The sequence below is a fragment of the Dromiciops gliroides genome, chromosome 2 (assembly GCF_019393635.1).
Source record: "Dromiciops gliroides isolate mDroGli1 chromosome 2, mDroGli1.pri, whole genome shotgun sequence".
Taxonomy (NCBI): Eukaryota; Metazoa; Chordata; class Mammalia; order Microbiotheria; family Microbiotheriidae; genus Dromiciops; species Dromiciops gliroides.
The window spans coordinates 78719168-78732495 of record NC_057862.1 but is presented as its reverse complement, the minus strand read 5'-3'; the positions used below and the strand labels follow the sequence as shown (position 1 = coordinate 78732495).

Below are 13328 nucleotides of genomic sequence, written 5' to 3'. Positions count from 1 at the left end.
AACCAAAACATCTCTCTCCTACAGCTTGAGATTTTATCCCAAACTGTCCTTTCAATATAGGTGTTTAAATAGCCCATGGGTCTAAGGATAAAAGACAAAACCAAAGAGCTGAAAATGAAAAACATGCTGGCCCCAGAACCTCTTCTCTCCACCTCACCCTGACCCACCCCCACTGCTCCCAAGGACAGCTGTCTTAGAGGCAAGCAGTATCTTCTATCAATGCTCAGGCATGACTAGTATTTCCAAGTTCCTGAGGAGCCTCACCCCCTCACACCTGCCAATTTTAGCTCATTAATTTACCCAGTAGATTACCATCCAGGCTCCAAGAATATCAGAGGAAAAAAGCAGAAAATCATCCTCAAGTCTAAAATGGTCTCTTGCAAACGCTAAGGACTTTTCAGATTTCAGGCTATAATTTTTTTTTATTCTGTTATTTCAGAGTTTTTCCACCTCTTCTCTGCCAAGCACTGGCTTGCTTTCTTCCAGGGATCTATTATCTATAGGCAGGAGGGGGGATACTTTGTGCTTTGTATATCCCCAAGTTCTTTTGTTTGTTTGTTTTGGGTTTTGGGGGGGGAGCCAATGGGGTTAAGTGACTTGCTCAAGGTCACACTGCTAGTAAGTGTCTGAGGCCAGATTTGAACTCAGGTCCTCCTGACTCCAGATGCTGCCCCACATCCCTAAGTTCTACTGCATGTCTTTGTCCCTTTTCATTCCAATGTTGTGTGTTGTCTTAGGAAGCACATTGCCTGGGACTCAGGGGACCTGAATCCCCAGTGGCCTTGGGCAAGACTGGACCTCAGTTTCAAAGGATTATGGATCTAGAGCTGAAAGTAAATCTGAGAGCAGCTAGGTGGCACAGAGTGCTGATAGATCATAAAGACTTGAATTTAAATCCTACTTTAGATACTGGCTGTGTAACTCTAGGCAAGTCACCTCTCTCTGCTTCAGTTTCCTCATCAGTAAAATAAGAATGTTAATAATAACACCTACCTTTCAGGGTTGATGTGAAGTTCAATTCAGATCCATAGAAATGTGAGTTCTTAGTCCAGGGGAAGTGACTTATCCAAAGTCACACAGGTTCTGTCCAAGGTAGAATCTGAAACTAGTCAGAGTTCCTCCCCCTCCACCATCCCATTTCTTCATCTGTCAGATAAAGAAATGTCTAGATTTCTTAAAGACATTTCAACTTAGCCTTTGCTGGGGAGAGCATTGAAGGTGAAAAGACCAACCAAGCTCAGCATGTGGAGATAACTTTGTCTACCCGGACAACCCTATCATTTGTCTTGTCTTGAGCTATGGCAAGTGAAGTCCACCTCTCACTAGCTCTTTCTTGGACCCTAGTTTTGAATCTGTTTCCAATACTGCCTCCTACCTCAAAAACTACTTTTAGGTCTTAGGCAGTTGTTTGTGCCTCTGTGGATAGACAGCTAGGCCTGAAGTCAGGAAGACCTGAATTCAAATCTGGTCTCAGATATTTCCTAGCTATGTGACTCTGGGCAAAATCACTCACCCTCTGTTTGCCTCAGTTTTCTCGATTGTAAAATGGGAAATAACAACAGAACATATGTTTTAGGGATGTTGTGAGGATCAAATGGGATAATATTTGTAAAAGCATGTAGCACAATATCTGATATATACTAGGTGCTATATAATTGCTTATTCCCTTCCCATCATTGATTTTAAGCTGGAAAGATCTTAAAAATTAAGTCCAACCCCTCAGAAGAGGGAACTTAGGCACAGAGGTTAAAGTGACTCACCCAGGTATATATAGCTAGAGGACATTTGGAGCAGGATTTGAACCCAGGTCTTCAAGTTCAAGTTCAGTGCCCTATCCATCATCCCATGCTGCCTCTCCTGATGTTGTCTTATAAAAAAGTCCTGAAGCCTAACCTATGCAGGAACTTCTCACCCTTACCAATAAACCCAAACTCTAGCCAGGCAGGATAGAATCAATACCATGACTTGCTTTCAGAAAGCCTAACAGCCCAACCCACCCAGAGGTAGAACTAGGGAGAAGAGTTCACTAAAGTGATAGGATTGGAAGTCATCCCTGGGCTCTCCTACCGACATATCCTAGACTCAGGGAACAAGCACATAATAATATGTAGATCCCAGTCAAAATGGAGCCTAACCAGGAACGAACAATTAGCAAATCAACTGACCTTCTGTTTAGATCACAAACAAGGTAATTGTTGATTTGTAAAGCCAACAGGTTCTACTTGATGACAAGCTATTACCAAGTAAAACTACTGTACTAGGATTTCACCAGTGACTTTGCAGTGAAATTCCCCATGAGGAAACCAAGCTCAAGCCAACATTTACATGTTTGAAGTCAAAGCATAAGAATATGATTCAATTTAAGGTTAAATTAATCATTAGTTTTTCACCCTGAAGGCTAAAGGGAATGATAATTCATGGATATGCTTACTATTCTACCTTTCTGGAGACAAATCAGCAAGAATTCTCAAAGTTTCTTCCTTCTTTTAATTATTTCCTATTTATCTCATATGTAGCTTGTCTGTACATATTTGTTGTACATATTTGTCATCTTCCCCATTATACTGTGAGCTCCTGGAGGGCAGGGACTGTCTTTTACCTTTCTTTATATCTCTAGTACTTAGCACAGTGCCTGGTACATAGTAGGCACTTAATAAATGTTTGTTGACTGACTGGCTGACAGTACTCCTCCCCTGTCCCAGGGAATCATAGGGCTAGGGGACAGAGACTGGATTTGTGATTTCACTGATATTGGGAACTTAGAGTGAGGAAATTCCCTCTACCAATGTAATCTAGATAGTTCCCTAACACCACCCTACCAAGGAAAGGAGAGGGACATCCACCAACAAGTGTACTGGCCTATAGGCCATAGCAAATCAATGATTTTTTCTTCTAGAAGGAATTATTCTGCTAGAAGGAACCACCAAAATATGGGGGCCTCCAAGATTCCTAGAGAGCACCTAGAAGCATTTGCTAGGTTTTCTGAGTTTCTGTAGCTCCCCCTTCCTCCTCAGAACCTTTTTCATCACTACAGTTCCTCTTCTCTGTAAGGGAGAGTGATTGTGATGGGCTGTCCAAACTATAGCTCCTCTGGGTTTCTCCCCACCCCTCCAACTAGCCTAGGTTGGAATATGCTTCCTTCCTCTCACTAGGGTTCAACTGGAAGCTCTGAATCCCCCCCTCAAAAAAACTACACCAGGAAAGATAGTTCATAAGAAAAAAGGTGATTGTTGAGGCAAGGCTGAGAAGGGATAAAGGTTCTAATGAAAAAGTTCATCTGCCCCAGAGGGTGATCCCCCGGGGCCACTGGGTACAAGAATCCACAACCATGGAATCATGAGGGCTTCCTGCCTGGGCATTTTAAAATGAGCAAATATTGTGGAAGTAACTCCTGGCTCTGGAACACTTTGTTACTATTCCCTCTGTAGGTGGTCAGTTCTATAAACACTGTCTGACTTGCCAACATTTTCTTTTCCACTCTGCGGTTGCCTATTAAAAAAAAAAAAAACCAACAACCCTACAACAACAACAACTCCAAAGAGCCACAAGTAAATTCTCCCATCCAATCAGCAAAGCTCTGGGAGAGGAGGATGCTGGTCTGGAGGTCAACCTAGATTCCAATCCCAATTTTGTATCTATCTAGTTACTCCATCCCATGAAACCTTGGGAGAATTATGTAATATGTGCCTCAGTTTCCTCACCCGTAAAATTCCTCCTCTCCTTCTTTGGAGTGGAAGATACCTTAGACATTGTCTTGTCCAACCACCCAACCAAAGCTGGAATCCTCTCTCCAGTATCCCAGACAGATGCTTCTCCTGCTTTTGGTTGAACACTTCCATGGTCAGGGAACTCATTACTTCACAAGAAAGCCTATTTTATAGCTAGACAGAGGAGGATGCATGTTATGTGGTGGAAGACTGCCAGACTTCAACCAGAAGACTGAGTCCTGGCTCTGTACTTCTGAGCTATGTGACCTTGGGCAAATTCCTTCTCCCTGGACCTTGATTTTCTCAGCTGTAAAATGGAAGGGTTGGACAGGATGACTTCTAAGGTCCCCTCTAGCCCCAGTGGGCTGCAATTCTAGGAATTCTAACTGTTAGAAAATTCTTCCTTATATAGAAAAGGGCAGAAGTCAGACTCTCTATAACTCGCACCCATTGGTTCTCCCTTATTACTTTATTGTATCACAATAGACTTTAAGGATAAAGTGATAGCAGAGGCTACACAAGTACAACATGACATTATTCATTTATTTCTAGCTCAGATGAATCAGATCTGAACCCATAACAACACAGGCCCCATAAATCAAGTATATTACACACTGTCTGGAGATAGCCATCTCCTTAGTGCTAAGGACACTGCCTAGTATTTTCTAAATTTCTGCTAAAGCATAAAAGATTCCGAGTCCCATAAGACAACCATCTAATATACATCAGCCCCCCCTAGCCATCCATAAAAGGCTTTTGCTTTGATGTTCCTCAATTTCTACCTCTGCTTTGGCTCTGCTTTTGGCCAGAGCCATGGTCTTTTTTATTTCCTCTGTGTTGTTGGTGGTGGTTTTGTTTGTTTTGTCTGTCTGTTTGTTTGTTTTTACTAAGCATAGCTATATCAATGAAAGAATAGAATAACTAGAAAGAACCTGAGAGATCATTTAGTCCAATCATCTCGTTTTATAGACGGAGAAGCTAAAGCTCAGAGATGTGAAATGATTTTCTCAAAGCAACTCAGCCATGACAGCCCTTAGCAGAGCCTGCATCCCATAATAGGTGATTAATAAACTCTCAGAATTGACAAGAACCCAGGTCCCTCCTGACTTATCCTCTAGTGTTCCTCCCACAACGTCACTACCCTGCCTCTCTCTATCTCTATCAACTGTTGGTCAGGATTTCATTAGCTTTGTTAGGATATCATCAGATGAGATGATAATATCTGCAAAACGCTTTGCAAACATGAAAGTCATACTAAGAATAACAATACCAACTTCATATAGCACTTTGTGGTTTACAAAGCACTTCACGAATATTATCTGATTTGATCTTCATAACAACTTTGGGAGGTAGGCACTATTGTCCTCATTTTATGATGAAGAAATTAAGGCAGACAGAAGTTAAGTGACTTGCCCAGGATCACACAGCTAGGAAATATCTGAGATAAGATGAACTCAGGTTTTCTTAACTGTGGATCCAGCACTATATCCCATTGAACCATCATTATGATTATATTCTTTTTATTTTTTATTTTTAGTCTGTATACATGTTATATCTATCCCATCACTAGGAGAATGTAAGTTCCTTGAAGGCAGGAATCGGTTCCTTTTTTTTTTTTTAAATCTTTGTACCCCAGACACCTAGTACAGTGGCCAGCTTATGATGAGCATTTAACAAATGTTTTTTTTTAAATGGAACTAAATTGTTTTATGGTGATTCTGTCCTGGTAGAACTTATGATCTCTCTCTCTCTCTCTCTCTCTTTTTCCCAAAATACTCATAGGTTCAAATTTCTAGGACTCCACAAATAGATTTATCAAATCACATTTGAGTGCTGGCTGAACCCTTAACATTCATCATTCAGTGGGCTTTTATTCAGGGTCTTCCATGACTTCAGCCAATAATGTGGTGGGGAGGTGAAAAGGAGACCTTGTTGGTTCCGGCCCACAGGAAGTTTACAGTCTAGTGGAGGATGGTTTAGGAGGTACACAAAGTAGAGTGTGATAAAAATAAAAGAAAATGAGGGGCAGCTACGTGGCTCAGTGGATAGAGCACCGGCTGGGGATTCAGGAGGTCTAGAGTTCAAATCCGACCCCTTGACACTTACTAGTTGTGTGACCTTGGGCAAGTCACTTAACCCCAATTGCCTCACCCCCCCCCCAAAAAAAAAGACGAATAAAAGAAAATCTAAGACAAAGGGAATACATAGGAGCTGAGGAGATTCTTGGTTTGAGAAACTGTCAGCAGGGTGTCCTTTGCAGAGGCCCATTTTGGTCTCTAAACCAATAAAATTCTGGCTAACCAGGGCTCTGTATCAGAAGCCCATTCTACAGAGCAAATACCTTTCTTTTCTGATCCCTGCTTGTGAACTGCAACACTCTGTAATTGTTTCTTGTTAGCAATAAGCTGCCCCTGTCAGGATGCCCTGGATGACATACTGCTTGTGATCCTTTCTCAATGTAATCACAGTAACTGAGTTCTCACATCAAAATCCTCACATGAACTCATGCCCAGCTTCCATCTTGGGTTAGGTGGAAATTGGCAACCCAAGCTTCTAGGTCCTCTCATAAAATGAATGTTTAGCCATTATCCCTAGAAGGGAGAAAACAAAACAAAACAAAAATCTGCCTGCTTTCATGGGCCCTCCCTAGGCTGGAGGGACCCCCTCCTGCCTCACCCCTCCCCCAACTTCCTCTCAGCCCTCCCCCCACCCATCTGACAGCTTGAGTTCTCTGGACCTGCATGAGTGCTGTTGTACTGGGAGGAAGTGATTTTTTAAAAGGCACTTCTCCTAGAAAAGGGCATCCCTTATGAACCATACCCTGAATAGGAAGTCTTTTTCTAGGGAGGCTCAGGGACCCCCAGGGAAAGGGGGGGGGCTACAAAGCAAAATAAAAATAAAAAGCAGTTTGATGGTATTTGGCTTGGTAAATTTAGAACAGGAAACTTAGAGCATCATTTAAGAACTATGACAAATACTTCAAAATATACTTTAATTTTATATAATGGCTAGTAAGGGGAGGAAGGTAGGGGGAAAACAAGGAGAAAGGAAGCCTGCAGAAGGAAGAACAAGAGACTGACAGGCCAGTAGATTGCTAATGAAAAGAGGGCTGGACTTGGAGTCAGGAGGTCTGGGGTTAAATCTGGACTCTTCTACTTCCCGGTGGTGGGCCCTGGGCCAAGTGGATTCATCTTTCTGACCCTCAGTTTCCTTGGCTATAAAGGGAGGATGATGATAGACGGACACAAACACACCACCTCTCTCACGCTGTGTGTGATATCAACATGTGTGATGAGTGTTATATCAACACACAACATGAGCTGCTATTATTATACATGTTAATAAGAGGAAGGGGAAAAGAAGCAGAGCAAAGACAGGAGCTCAGGGAGAGGGAGACAGGCTGAGTAGGTGGCAGGGTGTTCCTGCAGGTTCACCAGGCTCCTGCAAGCTTCAGAGGGTTATCTCTGATGTTGGAAAGGTAATTAGGGGATCTGGAAAGATCTGTGAAATCATGAAAGACAGAAAAAGGCCAAGGCAGGAGGAGAATCCAGTACAGACTAAATCTAACCATGGAAGAGGAAACAGGAAGGCAAATAAATGGACAAAGAAAGACTCCTGATGGGCACTTGGAGGAAGTCACGGAAGGATGGTTAGGCTATTTCATATGTGAAATTCATTTATTTAAATGCTAATAGATACTAAGTAAGTTTAGTAGGTTGTTTTGATGTTCCATGTGGATTTCAATAAAACATTTAATTTTTAAAAGATAAGTAGGTGATTAAACATGGGTCACAGCTCTTCAATTATCCTTTATTATCATTAAGCCTCCAGAATCCATGGGGAGAAATTATTCTCTGGGCGACCTGAAGCAGTCACCAGAGAAAATATGGACCAAATCAAGCTGGTTTAAGCCATAGGTTAGAGGACTTTTTAGTACTAGGACGAGGCTCATAAGGAAAGCAGCATGATAGAGCAGAGTGGCAAATATAGTCTGAAGAACTGGATTTGTAGTAACCTACTACCCACATGGCCTCTCTAGGACTTGGTTTCCTAATCTGCAAAATGAGGGGGTTGGACTAGATGACCTCTTACAGATGGGGGGGTTGGTACTGCCAGTCATCTTGACCTATGTCTTGCCACTGGACTCTAATGACTCTGTCAGAAAGCTCTGCGTCACTTAAATCCAATTCACTTGCAAGTCAAGACATCACCCTCCTGATGTCATTGGTCCTCTTTGAGAAGGAAGGACAAACAACAATAACAATCTTACAGATCATCTAAACCCCTAATTTTACATTAGAGGACATAGAACCTCAGAGAGGCAAAGGCTATCATCTAACTCATAAATAGTAGAGCCAAGATTTGAGCCCGAGTAGTCTAATCCCAAACCCAGGGCTCCTACTATTTAATACCATCATCTCTGAGACTTCATCTTTGGAAAGAAAGACCACCCCGACCCATGATGGCTGAAAGCTTTCTGTTAAGAAATTGAGTACCACAAAAACAAACGAACAAACAAAAGAAATTGAGTACTACAAAAACAAATAAAAAAAGAAATTGAGTACTACAAAGAAATTGAGTACCACAGAGCTTAGAAGGCATAGCAAGAGGGACATGTGACTTGATTTGAAAATGACATCGAGCTGTTTGATAAAATTATAGAACCCCTTAATCCACCCTTCAACTGCTCCCCCCACCATGTTACTGCTAGACCAAGGGGTGACTATGTGGGCCCACTGAGTCAAATTCTTGAGCTGTCCATGTCACCAATCTTACCTTCTCAAACTAGTCTAAGGCTAATTTGATATAAATCAAAGGTTGGGGCAGCTAGGTGGCACAGTGGATAGAGCACCGGCCCTGGAGTCAGGAAAACCTGAGTTCAAATCCGGCCTCAGACACTTAACACTTACTAGCTGTGTGACCCTGGGCAAGTCACTTAACCCCAATTGCCTCACTAAAAAGAAAAGAAAAAAAGATATAATTCAAAGGTGACTCCAAACTCATTCAGACCTTCTGTGAATCCAACTCCATATGGACCAGTGCTTCAGTTTGTCCTTAATCTCCCTCCTCCTCCCCAAGCTCATCCTAACTCCACCCCCCCTTATCATAAGGAAAATATCATATAGGAAAGACATTTTGAAATTTGTTTTTCTGATATCTAATAGAAGCATACTATTAACACCTTATTTGGAGGCTCAAGCCCCCTTCCTCCTCTCCTTCCTTCAGGATCCAGTTGTTGAGGGTCTTTGGCTGGTTATAAGGAGTGCATCCAATCAGACTTCAATCATTCACCCTAATCAGGGCAAAGGTTGTTCTGAGTGATAAATCATGTCACTTTAGGCTAACAAGGCAGCATGGTGTAAGGTAAAGAACCCTAGATGCGGAGGAAGGAAGCATATGGTCCTAGTCATGGAGGATTCCAGCCAAAGGGATCTCACAGATCATCTCATCCAAATTTTACATGTGAGGAAGTTGAGAGTCACAGAAGGGGGAGCATTCACCCTAAAGTACACAGCTAATGAGAGATAGGATTTAAACTCAGGTTCTATGATTCCAAATCCATTGCCCTTGGCTATTCCCCTTGGACAAATCATTTAACCTCAGTAGGCCCCAGTTTATAACATGGGGGGCGGTGGGGGGTGAGGGTGCCGTAGATATGATGTTTGTACCATCTATATCAAAGAGCTACCGTGAGGATAAAAGAACACATAACATATAAATATATAATAAGTCTACATAATACCTATTTACATATATATAAATATATGCACATATAATATATAAAATGCTTTGCAACAAGAAAAGTGCCACATGAATGTAAGCTGTTATATTAGCCAGAAAGACATAAAGTCAGGAATGGAGGATGTAGACTATGTATTCAGAGAATCCTTTAGCCTAATGTTATAAGCTGCAAGGCTTCAGAAGACTAACATTTCCTTTATTTGGACTAGCCATTCACTGGAGCCAACCTGCACTTTTTTCACTGACAGAGGAAGGATGACAAAAGGCTTGGCTGAGCAGATGAATACCCTGAATAAGGGGACTGTTGCAGAGCTCTTGACACCTGGGGTGTTACCTGGTGCTTAGACCCATTTAAGTCTCTAAACAAATAAAATCCTGGCTAACAAGGGCTCAGTATATGAAACCCACTTCCATGCAACAGTCAATCAGATGACAGCCCATTCTGCACAACAAATAACTCTTTTCTCATCCCTGCTTGCAAATTGTAATGCTCCATTGGACTAACTGTGCCTGGTCTGTACAGTACTGCATTGTAGTTGGAAGACAGGGCTAGGAAGAGAAGAAAGAAGAGCTGAAAAGTTTTGCTTTGTTTTGACCCTTAAAATAATCATAGCAGCTCACATTTCTCTAGGTTGTCCTTTTTTTGTTGTTGTTTTTTAAATCATGCCAAAGCTTCATTTATTTATTTAGTTAGTTAGTGAGGCAGTGAGGGTTAAATGACTTGCCCAGGGTCACACAGCTAGTAAGTGTCAAGTGTCTGAGGCCGAATTTGAACTCAGGTCCTCCTGAATCCAGGGCAGGTGCTTTATCCACTGCACCACCTAGCTGCCCATAGGTTGTCCTTTTTCAATAATCCTGTTAATCAATGTTATGATCCTCACTTTACAGCTGAAGAATCAGGACTGGGGAAGTTAAGTGATTTTTCCAGGGCCGCAGGGTTAGCTAGTAAGTGTCAGAGTACTGGACCTGAATTTGGGTCTTTGGACTATAAGACCAACCCTCTTTCCAGCTACTCCACTCCCAAAATGCTTTCTCTCCCCACACCCCAATCAAACATCCCAATCGCCTCCCTTCTGCAAACCTTAGTTGAACTATGTGACCTCTTAAGATCCCTTCTAGCTCAAAATCTACAGTATTCTGCCTTTGGGGAGAGGAGGGTGCCAGGGAGGGAAAGTTCAAAGAGTTTTTCATTTGCTAATTTATGGAGGGGAAACTGCTTGGGTTTCATGTCACCTCCCGGTCCTCCTTATTAGGAATGAGATTTCTGCCTTCCCCTGGAAGGCTAACTTTCCCCTATCCCTGACCCCCAAGCAGATGCCTCCCTGCTACCCCAGGTGCACAGAAAAGCAAAGGCACTGGGTCTATCCTCTCAACCAGACAACTCTTTCAACTCTTAACTCTTTACTCTTTTCTCTCTCTCTCTCTCTCTCTCTCTCTCTCTCTCTCTCTCTCTCTCTCTCTCTCTCTCTCTCTCTCTCTCTCTCACACACACACACACACACACACACACACACACACACACACACACACACTGCTCTGTAAGTAACAGAATCACAGACTGTTAGGACCCAAAGAAGCCTGAAAAATCATAGAATCATAGGAGTATTTTCGAGGTCATCTTAGTTCAACCCCTCTCATTTTACAGATGAGAAAACTGAGGCCCAGAGAGATAATGTGAAATCTGGGTCAGGGGCACATAAAGATCTAGCTAATGTTCTACCATTGGGGTAACTGTTTCCTTGTGTCTTCATTTCCTATCCTCTCCCCAAAAGAAAATCCACCCAAACCATGGGTCCCATTCTTTCCTATCAATTCATCTTCCCGCACTGCTACCAGCACCAAGCAAGGACCACCCCAGTTAAAATGGTACTCTTGTAACATGAGAAGATCAAGCATAAGAGAGGCAGCTTAAAATAAAAACTGTTCCCAGTAAGTGCTAGGCTTGTCCTCACTGATCTTCCCGCGGAGGGAGGGAAGGGTCAGGGGCCCCTTAACACCAGCCAGGTTCCACCGTGTTCTCCAAATACATCCCTTCCCTACTGATGTAGAAATCAATTCAGGCAAGCAGGCCTTGTGACCAAAAAGAGCATAGAGAACTCACTGTTTCAAGAAATTCAAAGGCTCTGCCCAAACATGCTGAGAAAACCCTGGCTTTTGACGAAACAAGCCAGGCACAGTAGGGTCCCCTTCGGCTTTTATGTGGCAATTTAATAGTGCAATAAATTTCTCTCCTTCCTCAAAGAAAACATGCACTGGTGGATTTCAAAGACATCTGATGACAACGGCTGCATCAGGGCTGCAGAATTCTGTAGCCCATGTCAGTGGGAAGACTGGCACCATTAGATCCAACCTTTGATGGATATCTGGAATGGGGCTATCATTTAACCAGGGAGGCCACATCAGAAAACTGCAATACTGTATTGAAAGCCGCTTTCCCAGTCCAGACAGTTGTATTATTTTCTTCCCCTCCTTGAACTCTTTTAAAAAGGACTTTCCTCCCGACAAGTGAGAAGAGGGACTTTGGGTGGGAGGGGAAGGTGCAACTAAGCTCTTTATGATAGCTATGAGACCACTGTCCGGTCAGTTGTCGGTCGGTATGTCTGTCTCGCCTCTCCACCAAAGTAGCCAAGGAACGTCTAACCCAGGCATGCATGCTTGGTTTACAGCGCCCAAGGCGGGCAGGCGACGCTGACAAACGTGTCATCAATGGAGCCGCCGATGAATGAACACCTGAGATGCTAGCACCAGAATCACCCACCCACCCACCCAAACCATCCTTCCTCTCTCGGTCTCTGCTGCAGCCGGGATGGAATAATCCACCCATAGGTTTACTTCACAATGCAAACCCACCCCTCCGGAGCTCCGAGGCTCCGGGGCTTCCCCCACCCATCTATCTATTTTGCAGGATGCACATTTCCCTCCACCGCCACCTCTCCCTCCGCGAGCACTGACACCCCCTCCCTCCCCAAGCGGCCGGGGGCTTCGCAGGAGTCCCTGGAAGCAGACCGAGGAGAGCCCCGTCTGGGACTATCATTTTACCTTTCCACATACTAGGTGCTGCTGTGGCCCCGGGAAAGGGGACCTGGAGTCCCCTCCACCAGATGGCCTTTCGAAAGCACCTCCTTCGGGCGCTCCAGACAAAGGGATTCCTAGCTGGGGGGGGGGGGGGGCGCCGCGCCCAGGGGCTCCAGGACCCTCCGCAGTAATGGGGGGAAAGTTGCGCGCGCGCGCGCGCAGAGCCCAAGCAGGAGCCCGGGGCGGGAGCAGGAGCAGGAGGAGGAGGATTTACCTTGGTGATGCAAGCCCGTGCCCTTGCTCCCCTAGCACTCCATGCTGCAGCTCGCCCTGCTCTGTTTTTCTGTGACACAGGACTGACTTCACCGACACATGAGCCGCGGGCCAATGGGCGGCTGCGGCCTCCCCCTCATTAACATGCATCTGGAATCCTCCACTCGGGCCGAGCCTGGCCGGCGGGAGGAGTCGGTCCTTTCCTCGGCTCGTGGCAGTGACAGGAAGGGGCGTGGATGCCAATGGGAATCGAGGAAGCCGCGGAGCCTGCTCAGCCTCCCCGGCTCATTGTCAGACTCCTCGAGGGCGTCTGCTGCTGCGGCTGTTAGTGCTTACTCCCGAAAGATAAAAGCGAGGGAAAGGGTGTTGTTGCTGCTCCTTCCTGGCGTGGAGGCTCCAGGCGCGGGACCTCTAAAAAATACTTTCCTGCCTGGCCCTGTAAGCCTGCGTGGACTTGGACGTGGACCTGCCCTTCCACTCGGGGGCTGGACGTGAGAACGCATGGGAGAGGCACTGGGGCGATCATACATTTAGAGCTCCGAGGGACCTCAGAGAAGCATCCAATCCAACCCCCCTCCCTTAGCAGATGGA

General features: G+C 44.4%; 1 protein-coding gene across 41 annotated transcripts in view; it reads right to left on the bottom strand.

The window, feature by feature from the left end:
- SORBS1 (sorbin and SH3 domain containing 1) overlaps positions 1-12925 on the bottom strand; it is a 306573-nt gene extending 293648 nt beyond the window's left edge. For 7 of the 41 annotated variants that reach the window (XM_043988537.1, XM_043988531.1, XM_043988538.1 and 4 more), the window contains exon 1: positions 12739-12920. The gene's annotated coding sequence lies outside the window, so the exon portion shown is untranslated. Of the gene's footprint in view, positions 1-12488; positions 12617-12738 lie in introns of those variants that run through there. The other 34 variants (XM_043988549.1, XM_043988550.1, XM_043988548.1 and 31 more) reach the window with 13 other exon arrangements.
- Positions 12926-13328: the final 403 nt, after the last annotated feature.